This window comes from Erinaceus europaeus, chromosome 8, assembly GCF_950295315.1.
Source record: "Erinaceus europaeus chromosome 8, mEriEur2.1, whole genome shotgun sequence".
Taxonomy (NCBI): domain Eukaryota; kingdom Metazoa; phylum Chordata; class Mammalia; order Eulipotyphla; family Erinaceidae; genus Erinaceus; species Erinaceus europaeus.
In genome coordinates this window covers 70,460,621-70,474,941 of record NC_080169.1, presented here as the reverse complement: position 1 = coordinate 70,474,941, position 14,321 = coordinate 70,460,621, and the positions used below count along the sequence as shown (strand labels likewise).

The 14,321-nt window shown below is 36.6% G+C and overlaps 1 protein-coding gene across 1 annotated transcript in view; it reads left to right on the top strand.

Annotated features, from left to right (window-relative positions):
- PTPN12 (protein tyrosine phosphatase non-receptor type 12) overlaps nt 1-14,321 on the top strand; it is a 76,931-nt gene that overhangs the window by 20,275 nt on the left and 42,335 nt on the right. The gene's annotated exons all lie outside the window — the stretch shown is intronic.

Below are 14,321 nucleotides of genomic sequence, written 5' to 3'. Positions count from 1 at the left end.
AGGAAAAAATGATGAAACCATTCATCTTCAGGAATATGGTCATTCACTTATTTTCCTATTACTATAAATGCCTGGATTCATTGTCAGCAAACTGAAAAATGGTTTTTGTTTATAATCATTACAGTTAATTTATGAGCAGAGCTATCCAGTATTATGAAGATGATAATTTGAGAAATACTACTGGCACTCACAACTAGCTGGTTCCCCTACATACATTTGATAGGACATTTAATTTTTATGCAAACAACTACAAAGGATTCTTTTCCTTTAAAAAAAATCTTAACCATTTGTAAGTATATAGTTCAGTACTGTCAAATATATGCACAGTGGTTTGCAACTAGCTTTTTTATCTTAAAAAACTAAAACTGTATATCTATTAAATAATTCCTTGTTCATCTCACCAATATACAGTTATAAATTCCTCTCATGACTGGGGAAGTGGCTTTACAGATAAAACATTTATTTATTTATTTATTTATTTATTTATTTTAACCAGAGCACTGCTCAGCTCTGGCTTATGGTGGTGTGGGGGATTGAACCTGGGACTTTGGATCCTCAGGTATGAGAGTCTCTTTGCATAACCATTATGCTGTACCACATTCCTTATATGTGTTGCCCTGGGTTTGATCCCTGGCACTGCATCAAAGTCAGCGCTTCGATGTTTCTCCTGAGTTTCTGAACAGAAACTGAAACTGGTAATGAGCATTGTGATCTCAAATATCCTATTTAGGCATGGCACCAAATCTTCAAGCACAGACAAAAACTTTGATTAAAATGTTAGAGACTACTTAAATCTACATATAAAGACATCTTAGAATCTCCTAGTTTCAATAACAGTTCAGTTAACGTGAGGCCACTGATTGATTTTCCCCTCAAGTTCCTCATTTGTTAATAGATCTTACTCATTTCACTTTACATATTTTTTATTATCTTTATTTATTGGATAGAGACAGCCAGAAATTGAGAAGGAAGGGGGTGATAGAGAGGGAGACACCTGCTGCCCTACTTCACCACTCATGAAGCTTTTCCTCTGCAGGTGGGGACTAGGAGCTTGAACCTGGGTCCTTGTGCATTGTAACATGTGCACTCAACCATGTGTACTACCACCTGACTCCTCACTTTACATATTTAAAGGCATGTACTTACTATGCTAGATTATCTGGCGGTTGTTTTGTCTACATGGTGTAATCAACATAAATACATTTCTCCTGTCTCTACTCCTTGACATTTTAAATAATATTTATTATGTTATGCCTACCAAACTTTGACCTGTCCTCTGTCATTCAGAGGGATTCTTATTTTTATTTTCTGAATTGAAATAAAAACACTTGGAATTAAAGAAAAGAAAAATCGTTATATGTTATCCTATACAAACATATCTTTTTTTTCATAGGCAATGAACCTAGAAAGTAAGAGGTTTGAAAGGTGTTTACTAAGGTGGATCCAATGGAACTTGATTGGATATGAGAGAAAGTTAGTGGGCAGATAAGCAGGGCAAGTTCAAGACTTTAAGTTTTAAGACTGAGTAGGTAAGCAGGGCAACGGTACCATGAAAATAAATTGACATAAAAGCATTTGAAAGGGAGCCTGGCGGTAGCGCAGCAAGTTAAGCGCAAGTGCCACAAAGCACAAGGACTGTTATAAGGATCCCGGTTCAAGCCCCCGGCTCCCCACCTCGGGGAGGGCACTTCATAGGCAGTGAAGCAGGTCTGCAGGTGTCTTCCCCCCCCCCCCGTCTTCCCCCATCTCCATTTCTCTCTGTCCTATCCAACAACAATGACATCAGTAACAATAATAACTACAACAATAAAACGAGCAACAAAAGTGAATAAATAAATATTAAATTTTTAAAAAAGCATTTGAAAAAATATACAAGGGGTGGAGGGTAGATAATGGTTATGCAAAGATACTCTCGTGCCCGAGGCTCCAAAGTCCCAGGCCCAATCCCCCACACCACCATAAGCTAGAACTGAGCAGTGCTCTGGTAAAAAAAAAAAAAAAAAAAAAAAGTTTCTTTTTGTCTAGCTAGATTTAGGGATTTTTACTAAGTAGTTTGAATATGGAACTGAGAAGAAAAGTCAGGACAGCAAATAGAAATTTTGGGATCTCCACAAATGTAGCTAAAGACATAATACTGTAGGGATAGATTTGCTAAAACGGTAGGCAAGTTCTATAAGCATGTTTACTGGCTGGCAAGTATAGAATCAGTTAGTCGGGTAGAGAATCAAGAATTAGTCCTTTGGTGAAATCTAAAATGAATCTGTTAGATATTCTTAGGTACTGATGAGGCTTTTAAGATTTTGTTGCCTTTCGGAGACTGTTGGTAACTTTATAAAAGTCGTTTCAGTACAAGCGGTAAAAAGATTGACTTTAAAAAAATTTTTTTTATTTATTTATTCCCTTTTGTTGCCCTTGTTTTTTTTTTATTGCTGTAGTTATTATTGTTGCTGTTATTGATGTCATCTTTGTTGGATAGCACAGAGAGAAGTAGAGAGAGGAGGGGAAGACAGAGAGAGGTAGAGAAAGACAGACACCTGCAGACCTGCTTCACCGCTTGTGAAGCGACTCCCCTGCAGGTGGGGAGCCGGGGCTCAAACCGGGATCCTTATGCCGGTCCTTGTGCTTTGTGCCACATGCACTTAACCCACTGCGCTATCATCGGACTCCCAAGATTGACATTTTTGAGGGGCTAAGAAGTTAACACTTCACCAGGAAGCATAGGTGTTTCTTTAGAACTTTGACCTTGTTGACTGCTGTGGGAGGGAGAGAGGGACAGACTTATTTCCATACAGTGGTAAATATGTAAACTACAAATGACTTCCTTTGCTTTGTTTTGAAAAGATAAATATGAATTATTCACCTATGCTATTAATTTAGGTTGACCTTTTTTTTTTTTTTTTAGATAGACTGTTGGTGTTCTTTTGTTCAAGCTAGAACAACAGTCTCAGTTTTACTGTATGTTTATATTACATATTATAGAATAAGATTAGTGATGGATTACTTTGGATCACTTTGACAGTCTGAACTTGACATAGTGTTCCACAGTGGAGACTGCAGGGTAAAGGAGACTATAATTAATTACGTCTTAGATAAAGACATAATCAGGTAAATGGTGACAACTTCATCAGAATCCACATTTCAATACCTAGATTTTGGAAGTTTTAAGAAATTTACTGACAGGACAATAATACAAAATATTTGAAGTTAGAATTGACCCACAGGGTGTGGAATCAGTGATTGCAGAAGTTAAATGGATAGACGGGCAACAGATAAAGAAAGGAATGATAAAGAAAGGAATGAAAAGTGAGGAGGGCCTTACACATATGACAAGGCATTTTATTACTTTGAATTGAGTATTAGAAGTACAATTCCATACCACTCCCACCACCAAGGTTCTGCGCCTCTAGGAATCTACTTCTTTTCCATAAGAATGTAACTTGACTTTAAATGATAAACTTTGAAGATTTACTTATCAATGAGAGCTTGAGTGAACTAGAGCATCACTCTGGCATATGATGTGAGAGGGATTGAATTTGGGACCTTAAACTTGCAAATATCACCTTCCTAAGTTTGATCATGAGAAAGCACTGTGATTCCCCTACCCATTCTCAAAGAACAGGACCTTTAAAAAGGAAAGACATTGGCTTATATAGACTTTGCAGAAAATAATCACAGGCTGATTGTGAAGTTTTATTACCTTTTTCCTTGGTTTGATACTCCATGCTGTAATTACAGTTTTTAAAAGACAAGTTATTGAAGTTAAAATCTATTGTAACACCCTCTTGGAGAATTGCAAAGGTCCCCTTTTTAAAAAAAGTCATTAAGCGCACGTGGCGCAAGGTGCAAGGACCGGAGTAAGGATCCTGGTTCGAGCCCCCAACCTCCCACCTGCAGGGTGGTCAGTTCACAAGTGGTGAAGCAGGTCTGTAGGTGTCTTATCTTTCTCTCCCCCTCTCTGTCTTCCCCTCCTCTTTCTCCATTTTTCTCTGTCCTACCAAACAACGATGACATCAATAACAACAACAATAATAACTACAACAACAATATAAGGGCAACAAAAGGGAAAATAATTTTTTTTAAAGTTATATAGGTGAGATGACCACTGCTAGTAATTGGTGGAACTAGAAATTGAACCCCAGTTTCTCTGACTTAAAGTTGACTTATGAGGAGGCAATGAAGTGTTAAGGAGGAAAAGAAAACCTCTTCATCAAGTACGTCAGTCAATTCTGATTTTTTTTTTTTGTCCATTTTCTCTGAGAAGACCTAAGCAGTGAATTGAACTCATTAATATTTGTCACGGGTAATGCTGGTAGTAGCTGGTACTATAAAATGAGGTAAGGTCTGTATCTTAGATGATTGATTCATCCTCTATGAGAGGCAGTGTATGTACATATAAAAATGATGATTGCATTTTGGGATGTGAAGTGAAAGTTAGGGGATGAGTACTACTAGTATTTGGAAATGTTTAAGCAAGATGATTTGGTACCAAACTAGAAAAAAGCAAGGAGATTGTTTGGCAGACAGTAGAAAAAATACTAATGGTAGAAATCAACATGAACAAAAAATAAAAGTAAAATTTTGTTACTGAAAGGCCTTATTTAAACACGTTGTTTCTGTATCTGTCTTAGCATTTAGTCAGGGGACATAGCTATGCTTTTTTGTTTGTTTGTTTTTGTTGTTGAAGAATGGCTAGAGGACTAAGATTGAATTTGAAAGGCAGAGCGTTTGCATGTGGTGAGTGTTAGTGATGTGAAGGAATTTGAGGCAGTAATTGAAAAGTCTTGAGTACTAGTACTGAATTTATTTACATCCCATTTTATTCCAAAAAGAATTGGAGTTTAATTTCATTATTATTTTCTTATTTATTTATTATTGGATAGAGACAGAAATTGAGAGGGAGAGAGACAGATAACCTGCAACCCTACTTTACCACTCATGAAGCTTTCCCCCTGCAGGTAGAGACCAGGGGCTTGAACCTGGGACCTTGTGCACTGTAATGTGTGCCCATAACCAGGTGTGCCACAACCTGACCCCAGAAATTTAATTCTATTTTAATTCTGTTTCCATTTGTTTTTTAAATTATCCTGAAGTAAAGTCCATTCAATATTTAAATTTAATACTTGTCCTGTCTAAATGTATTCTGAATTATAAGCCCTTTTGTGAATATGAAGATAACTCAATATTTTATAGGTATAACTAACATGGTGCTGATGGATTAGATAATTGGGGGATAGGGTAGGTAAAGGAAGGAATCAAGGATAATTTCCAGCTTTTTGGTTTGAGTAGCTATTGAATGGTGGTGTTGTTTCAACTGGTCATGACCATGTGGTATCCAGTGAACAGATATTTGTAGAGATTCACCAGACATCACACCAAACATTTTCATTAGCTTCTGTAATTAGGAAAATGAATATGATCTGCTCTCTTAGTGAATTCAGATCTTGACATGCTGAGATACCTTAATGACCATTGAGAGTTGATTGGTTTAGGATAGAGAAACAGAGAGAGAGAGGCCAACCCACTGACTGAGACCACCAGAGTTATTACTGGGGCTTGGTGCCAACACTGACACTGAATCCACTGCTCCTGGTGGCCTTTTTTTTTTGTAATTGGGCAGGACAGAGAAATTCAGAGAGGGAGGGATAAATACCTGCAGACCTGCTTCTCTACCCATGAAGTGTCACCCCTGCAGGTGGGGAGTGGGGACTTGACCTTGCTCGTGGTAATATGTGTGCATAACCAGGTCATCACCTCCAAGCCCCCAGTTTTTATGTTTTAAGCAATAAAGAAAACATTAGAGGGCTGGGAAGTGGTGCATGTGGTAGAGCACATACATTACATTGCACAAGACTTAGGTTCAAGCCCTTAGTCCCCTAGTCCCCACCTGTAGGGAGGAAGCTTCACAAGCACTGAAGGAATACTACAGGTGTCTTATCTCCCCTCTCCCTCTCAGAGCCTGTCTAAACTAACTAAATAAAATATTCTTGAGAACATTAGTAGTTTGGAACTTTAAGACAAAGTTATTATTAAACTTAGTTTATGTTTGCATCAAAAATTCTAATGTAGGGGCTTGGAGATGGCTCTCGTCCAATAGAACGTACAGTTTACTATGCATGAGTACCTGGGTTAAACCCCTAGCAACCATATAGCATCACCATGGATGGGGAAGCTTCATGAGCAGTAGAATAGTGATATGGCTCTATCTCTCATGTGTGTGTCTGTCTACACACACACACACACACACACACACACTCATGCCCTTAATGTGGAAAAAAGAAGAGTCAACTGGAAGCAGTAGAATCATGCAGTTTGAGGGGGTAGGGTGGTAGAGCCAGGAGATCTGTATTAATGCAACAGACTCTCATATCTGAGGCACCAAGGGTCACAGTTTCAATCCTTGGAACTCTCATAAACTAGAACAAAATAGTGCTCTGAAGAAGGGGAAGCAACCTAATGATTAGAAACATCTCCATGAATTACCTGAGAAGACTCAATGAATTTGAATTTATATCTGAACTATGAGCACAAGGTCCTGAGTTCAGTTTCTGGCATCATATACTCTTGATGTTCTCTCTGTCTCTCAAAAGCTCCTTGGATATTGGTAGTGTCTTCCCTTAGTGTTCTTTCTCATAAAAATATGAATTAAAAATGGGGCCGATGAGTTTATTCAGTTGAAGAGTGCATGTATGAAGACTTGTACTCATCCCCAGTACTGTTTTTGGAAAGAAAAAAATTCTGGCCCATACGTCCCAGGTAGGTTACCCACATTGTCGTGCTGTAGGCCCTGGTTGAGTCTGTGTACCACATGGGAGGTATTGCAATAGGAGACAGCTACTATAATATCTTTAACCCTCTCCGTGTATATTTTTGTCTATTTGAATTGAAAAAAGTAGCCAATGGCAGTGAAATTGCAAATGTAAAAGGTATTTCTCCACAGAAAAAGATTTTTAAATAATGGATTTTTTAGATTATTTTATTTGTGATTACTAGTAGGTTACAAGATTGTGAGATTACAGTGTATGATCCCACCCACACCTACCATCAAAGTTCTGTATCCCCACCCTCCCAAAGATAACTACTACAGTTCTCACAAATCTTAGAGAAGAAAATTGCTTACTTTTGGTTATTTTCCCCCATATGTATCAGATCTCTAGATTCCATATATGAGTGGAACTATCTAGTCTTGGGCTTTCATCTCTTTATTTTGCTAAGCATAATCAATCTCCAGTTTCATCCTTAATGATTTTTTTAATTCTTGAATTCATCTATTTTTAGTGCACTGTATTGGATACAAGTCTGTAAAGTCCCAATAAGATAATCCAGTTTCTGCCTTCAGTATTATAGTCTAGTGGGAAATACATACAAGTACAGCATTGAAATACTTTTCATGTGATAATAGAAAAATGCATTCTGCAGACTGAGGGACCATTAAAAAAGAGGAGGTTCAAGAAAGGATTCACAAAGGAAATAACACTAGCCACAGTTCTACTGGTAATGAGCAAAAGCAAAAATTGTGAAGCTCTGCTATTAAGGGTGTGTGATTGCAGTTTTGAAATGAAGTTAGGGGGGCTGGGTGGTAGCACACCTGGTTAAGCATACATAGTGAAAAGAAGTTAGGAAAGGCAAATGAAATAGTTCACTTGTGCAGCATGCTGCTTTTTATCTTGTGTGCCACCCAGGTTCAAGTTTGCCTCCCATTGCATTGAAGAAAGTTTTGGTGACATTATTGCTCTGCCTTTCTCTATGTCTGAAAAAAAGTAGATGGATGGGTGGGAAGTCAGAACATTCAAAATGCTATTACTAAGCTAAGAAATTGGTACTTGGAGGTTATAAAACCATTGGAGGGCTTTTAAATAAAATTGTTATTAGACTTACCTTTTGATTGAGGTTAGAGTCAATTTAAGGAATTTATTATTGAGTTAATGGAAAGTTCATGATGCATTTTTGCATAGAGAAGCAAAAATAGGGCAAGAGTAGATAGCATAATAGTTATGCAAAGAGACTGTTATGCCTGAGTCTTCGAAGTCTCAGGTTCGATCCCCTGCACTACCATAAGCCAGAGCTGAGCAGTTACTCTGGTTAAAAAAAAGAAAAGCAGAGTGGGAAAGCTATCAGGGGAGGGGGTGGGATATGGAGATTGGGTGGTGAGAATTGTGTGGAGTTGTACCCCTCTTACCCTATGATTTTGTTAATTAATCCTTTCTTAAATAAAAAAAAGAAAAAAGGAAAGCAAAAATACATCATGACTTTTGACAACCAAAATATGACTTTTTCAAGAATATTAGTGGTAGACTTCATTGAAAATACCCTTAAGGCTGTTTTTTTTTTTTTAAGCCATATATGATTTTTTTTAAAAATGTGGTGATACAAGTTTATGTAAACACACTTTTTAGCTACTTTGTTGTTAGGACATTAAAATTATATGAAATACTTGTAACTTAATAAGTTTACTTCAAGGTCAGTCTTGTCACATAGTTCTGTATAACATTCTTTAATATATTGTGCCATGTTTCTCAGACTTCTAGTAATAGCTTCACAGGAGACAATGGGGTGATACTCAGGAAATCAAAATGAAATTTTGTTTACATGTTTCATTTCATAAATTATAGTTCAAATTAATTTTGATATTACCTCTGCTTTAAACATTATTCAGACATTCATGTTGATATAACATTAAAATATCAAAGTCTCTTGATTAGACTAGCATTTAAACTTTGCTCTAAACTTTTAACATTATATGGATTTTATTATGCTCAAAGACACTAAAGTATTAATTTCACTGTAATGTTATATTCATGGAGTTTAGTGTTATTAATAGGGAAAGATATACTCTATTGTAAAAGATGTGTTAGGAGTACACACACAGTCTAAAAATAACAGGAGAGAAAGATTATTTTTACATAAGGAAGATAAACTGTACAGAGGTCAGAGAAGTGCCTCAGTAGTAGAGCCCTGCATACTTGTGACCCTGGATTCAATCCCCAGAAATTCTGTTCTTTCACTAAAAAAGAAGAAAAAAAGAAAAGCAGCTGACATGGAATTTGAGAAATCACTAGGAACCAATGAAAATGCATGCACAAAATATGATTATCATGGAAATTTTAAAAGTTGAATCTTGAAAGCACTTTTCTATGGTGTGTTTTGTTTGTCTTATTTTAGTGTGCCAGTTTGCGTAATAGGATTGTCCAATGCTGCCGTTCACATGCAGTGTTGTCTTACTTCAATATTTTAAAGAGGTAGTAAAAGAAATTTAGAAGAACTTTTATTTTTCTTTTTTGTCTAATCTCCCAGTTTCTTACTCTAATCTTAAAACTTTTTAATTTTTGTAAGCCCCTTCTTGTTTATACCCAGTACCTTTTTGTTTTTTGTTTTGTTTTGTTTTGTTTTTTGAGAATTGTGATTTTTCTCCTAATCTGCCTTCCAGCTTTCAGGAAAACTTCCTGATCACTTTTTTTTTTATTTGATAACACTGTGTGAAATAAAATATAGAAGAACCAGAGAATGCTTGGAAGTCTGCTTCTGGCCCTTTGTTTTACAATTTTCCTTCCTCTTGAACACAAATAGCTTATATCAGTGGTTCTTCAAGCACAACCCCTAAATAGCAGCAGCAGCAGCAGCAGCATCTGAGAACTTAAGAAAAATACAAATTCTTGGACTGCACCTGAGAACAACTGAACAGGAGTGATGAGACTCTAAATCAGTATTTTAACTAGTCATCTGGTTATTCTGAAGCTCTTTTATTTTACAATACTCATTACTTTCAGGATGACAGAATTTTTCCAGAATACTTGATAACTTAATTTTTTAAAGGAAATAAATTATAATTACAAATAATAAAGACTTTGAGTAATTGAATCAGTAATCAGAGTTAACTTTTACTTAGCCCATTTTATGTAATTCTTCTTGCTGAGTATAGGTATTATCCTCATAATTACAGAAAGTCAAGCACAAGTTACATATGTTCAGTGTCATAACTAGAAAGTGACAGATCTAGAATTTTTAATTTAAGCAGCAAACTTTAAAATGACCTTTTTTGTTGTTACTATTGTTAGGGGAAGGTCTCCACTTGAGATTATGTTTTTAATACAGTTAGGTAGGATTTTCTTTTTATTTGGGATTAATGGTTTGCACTTGACAGTAAAATAACAGTAGTTTGTACATGTGTAACATTTCTCAATTTTCCACATAACAGTTCAATCCCCCCACTAGGTCCTCTTAGGATTTTTTTAATGTCCGTTTTTAAGGAGAAAGCATGAAAAGTTTTAGTGGTTAATGGACCATGTTTGTTTTACTCATACTACATCAGAGAGTTTCTCAGATGTGTGTGAAATTTCTAAGTACACTACTTGTGTAGGTTTATTTTAACAGAACCTTTTTAAGGAAGTATGAAATGTAGAAAGCAGCTTGGTATTATTTTAAGGAAGTATGAAATGTAGAAAGCAGCTTGGTATTATACTAGGCTTGAATAAAGCTGGATAAATAAAAATTCATTTCTTTGTACACAAGTGTTCTCAAGATTAATTATGAGAAATGGAATATGACTTCACATTAAAACTTTATTTTGCAAATTTCCCAGTAGCATACTTTGTCAATTAAAAGAAATGCCCCTGGTGATTGCAACACATATTGAAGTGTGTTTACATATTTTTATTAAATTTAGCTCACTTTCCTTTGTAGTTTGTACATTTAAATTTTAATTAGTTTTACCGAACTTAAACCCCACCCATCTATTCAGCTATTTGTGTTTGTAAGTCATATTCATACGTAGTACTTTTGTGTGCATTAAGATGCTACAGCTACCTAAAAATAAAAATCTTTAGGGGCTAGTTGGTGGCACACTTAGTTGAGCACACATTAACAAATGTGCGAGGACCTGAGTTTGAGCCCCCAGTTCCTACCTGCAGGGGAAGCTTTGCAAGTGTTGAAGCAGTGCTGCATGTGTCTTTCTCTCTCCCTCTCTGTTTCCCCCTACCTTCTCAATTCCTGTCTCTCTACCCAATAAATAAACTAAAATAAATAAGTACATTTAAAAAATATATCAGGGGCCAGGGTTCACAAGGGAAGGCTCAAGGATCCTGGTTCAAACCCCTGGCTCCCCACCTGCAGGGGGTCACTTCACAGGCAGCGAAGCAGGTCTGCAGATGTCTGTCTTTTTCTCCTTCTGTCTTCCCCTCCTCTCAGTTTCTCTTTGTCCTATCCAACAATAGCAACAACAACAATGGTGGGGGGGGGAGAGATGGCCTCCAGGAGCAGTGGATTCATATTGCAGGCACTAAGCCCCAGCCATAACCCAGAGGCAAAAATAAATTTAAAAAAATATTTAAGGGCAGGAGAGATAGCATAATGGTTATGCAAACAGACTCTCATGCCAGAGGCTCCTAAATCTCAGGTTCAATCCCCAGCACCACCATAAGCCAGAGCTGAGCAGTGCTCTGGTGTTTCTCGATCTCTCTCTGCATTTCTCTCAAAAATAAAATAAATATTTTTAAAATATATTTAAGTCAAAAAGTAGACATTTTCAGGTTAAATGTGCAAGATGTATACGTAAATAATTTTAGAGGTTTTGTGTTAGCACAAAACAATGAAAACATGTCTTTTGGGAGTCAGGCGGTAGTGCAGCGGGTTAAGCGTACGTGGCACAAAGCACAAGGACCAGCATAAGGATCCCAGTTGGAGCCCCCAGCTCCCCACCTACAGGGGAGTTGCTTCACAGGCGGTGAAACATGTCTGCAGGTGTCTTTCCCCCTCTCTGTCTTCCACTCCTCTCCATTTCCTAACAACAATGACATCAACAACAACAATAATAACTACAACAATTTAAAAGGGCTACAGAAGGAAAGATAAATATATATATATTAAAACATGTCTTTTTAATTTTTAATAGTGATTTACAAGATTATAATACAATAGGGGAGGGAGCCAGATGGTGGTGCACCTGGTTAAGTGCACACATTACAGTGTGTAAGGATCCAGGTTCTAGCCCCTAGTCCCCACCTGTAGGAGGAAAGCTTCATGAGTGGTGAAGCAGGGCTGCAGGTCTCTGTCTCTTTCCCTCTCTACCTCCCCCCCTAGTTTGTCTCTACCCAAAAATGAATAATATTAGGACAATAGGGGAGTAATTCTACACCACTTCCACCACCAAAGCTCTGTGTTCCTACCTTACTCCCATGATAACATAATTCTCCTAAGGTCTTAGATGTAAGTTGACCATATATTAAGTACATGACAACTTTTTTTTAGATTTGAATTTTTGAGTAGGCAGTTTATTCATACAGTATAAAAATATGAAAACATTGGCATACAGGAATATTTCCTACAGCTGTCCATTTTTCTTTCCTGTTTCTCTTTTGGAAATGTTTTATCCACGTCTTAACTCACATGTTACTCATCTTAACACTAGTAGTAGTAATAGAGGAGTGTTCCCTGGTTTTGACACTTAATATGTATTTTTGAGTTATTTATCTCTATATATGAAGAGCTTCCTTATTTGTTTTCAACTATCAAATTTTGATTATATGATTAAAAACAACTTACTTTACTTAGCTTGACCTCTGTTACTAGATTATTGTTTGCACTCTTATTGCTCTTATTGGTATAAGCAGTGCAACAAATAGCATGTGTGAATCATTTTTTAAAGTATGCCATTTATCTACGGGACAAACTTGTAAAGGTGCAATTTTTGGACTAAGGTTATGTGGGGCTGGTAGGTGTTGCACCCAGTTAAGTGCACACATTACTATGCACAAGGATCCGGGTTTGAGTGCTCGCTCTCCACCTGCAGACAGGACGCTTCACGAGTTGTAAAGTAGGTCTGCAGATATCTCTATCTATAACCTCCTTCCCTCTCAATTTCTCTGTCCTCTCCAATTAAAAATTTTTTTTTTTTTTTTTGAAAAAATGGCCACTGGTAGTGGTGGATTCAGACTGTTGTCCCAACAATAACCCTGATGGCAGAAATAAATAAAGTGGTTATGTGTATTTGTAATTGCCAGATTACAAATACAGGATTGGTTATGCTAGTATTCTTGGTTATGCTAGTATTCTTGGTTATGCTAGTATTCTTTTCTCTCAGCATTGTTTGCAAGTTCTGATTTCCCCCATACCCTTACCAACAACCCCATTTACTTTTGAATAGAAAACCTCCCCTAACACAAACTTTGAGAATTTTTATTACTACAGGAAATTGTAAATGTGAGAGGTTTTACTTTAGCATTGTGGCAATGCAAGATTCTAATATGTTTATTTATGGGGGAAAATGTATTCTTGTTTTAATTCTCTAAGATTATGATGATAAAATATAGTTATTTTTCGCACTGGCAAGATAGTACACCTGGGAGGGTGTCTGTTTTGCCATACACATGAGCCACGTTCAAGCCTAGCCTCCATCGTAGTGAGAAAAGATTTGGTGCTGTGATCTCCAGAGTGTGAAGTCCTGACAAAGACAGAGAAAAAGAAAAACCACTCATTCTATACATGCCTGCCTATTTGCAAGATTATTTCTATTACTGCATGCAAAAGTATATCTTAACAAAAATAACCAAGAATCTTGAATCAGTGTCCTACGTGTCTTTTTTAAAAAATATAGTTAAAATACACAAAGTAGCTTAAATATCAGCATCACAAGTAGCACATGCACGGTTGGAAAAGTATATGTTACTGTACTTACTTCATTTCATTTCTTGGATAATAATTTGTTGAATAGTGAAACCAGAATGCTTTCAATATGTCTTTAAGCCTGGAAGAAAGTAGCCTCCTTTGAAATTAAATTTCAGCAGTGAATTTAAACAATTCACAATGCTGACTTTCAGTGCTTCTGAAAGCAGGAAGTGTATTACTAACATGCAGAAATATTCCAGCCCAAAGAACATCCCTACTGCCATATGTGGTAAGAATTTGTCACTGACTCACAAACCATTTCTGTAATGCAGTGAATAAGCAGAATTAGTTTTTGTTGGGCATTTCCAATTCAGTGTGAAGGAACTTTGTTTTGCAGTGTCTTGTAAGTAATTATTAACTTATGCCTTAGGAGCCTGTCACATCATGGGTACTCAAGGTATACTCAGAGAAGTGAGAAAGAAACCTGTACAAAACTGTACAAAAACTTTTAGACATGATTTTGAAACTTGGTAATTGAGACCCTTACTTAAAACACAAAAGTTGAAACCTAAGTAAGGTAAAGCCTGAGCTAAATATTTCAGGCTCAGCTTATTAATGAGTTGTTTAAATCAAATCACTTTAGTGTTGTCACCTTTCTTTCACTGCTCTTATATTTGCAAATATGCTATAAAACAATTATCTTTGGGGTTAAGATGACAGGGAGA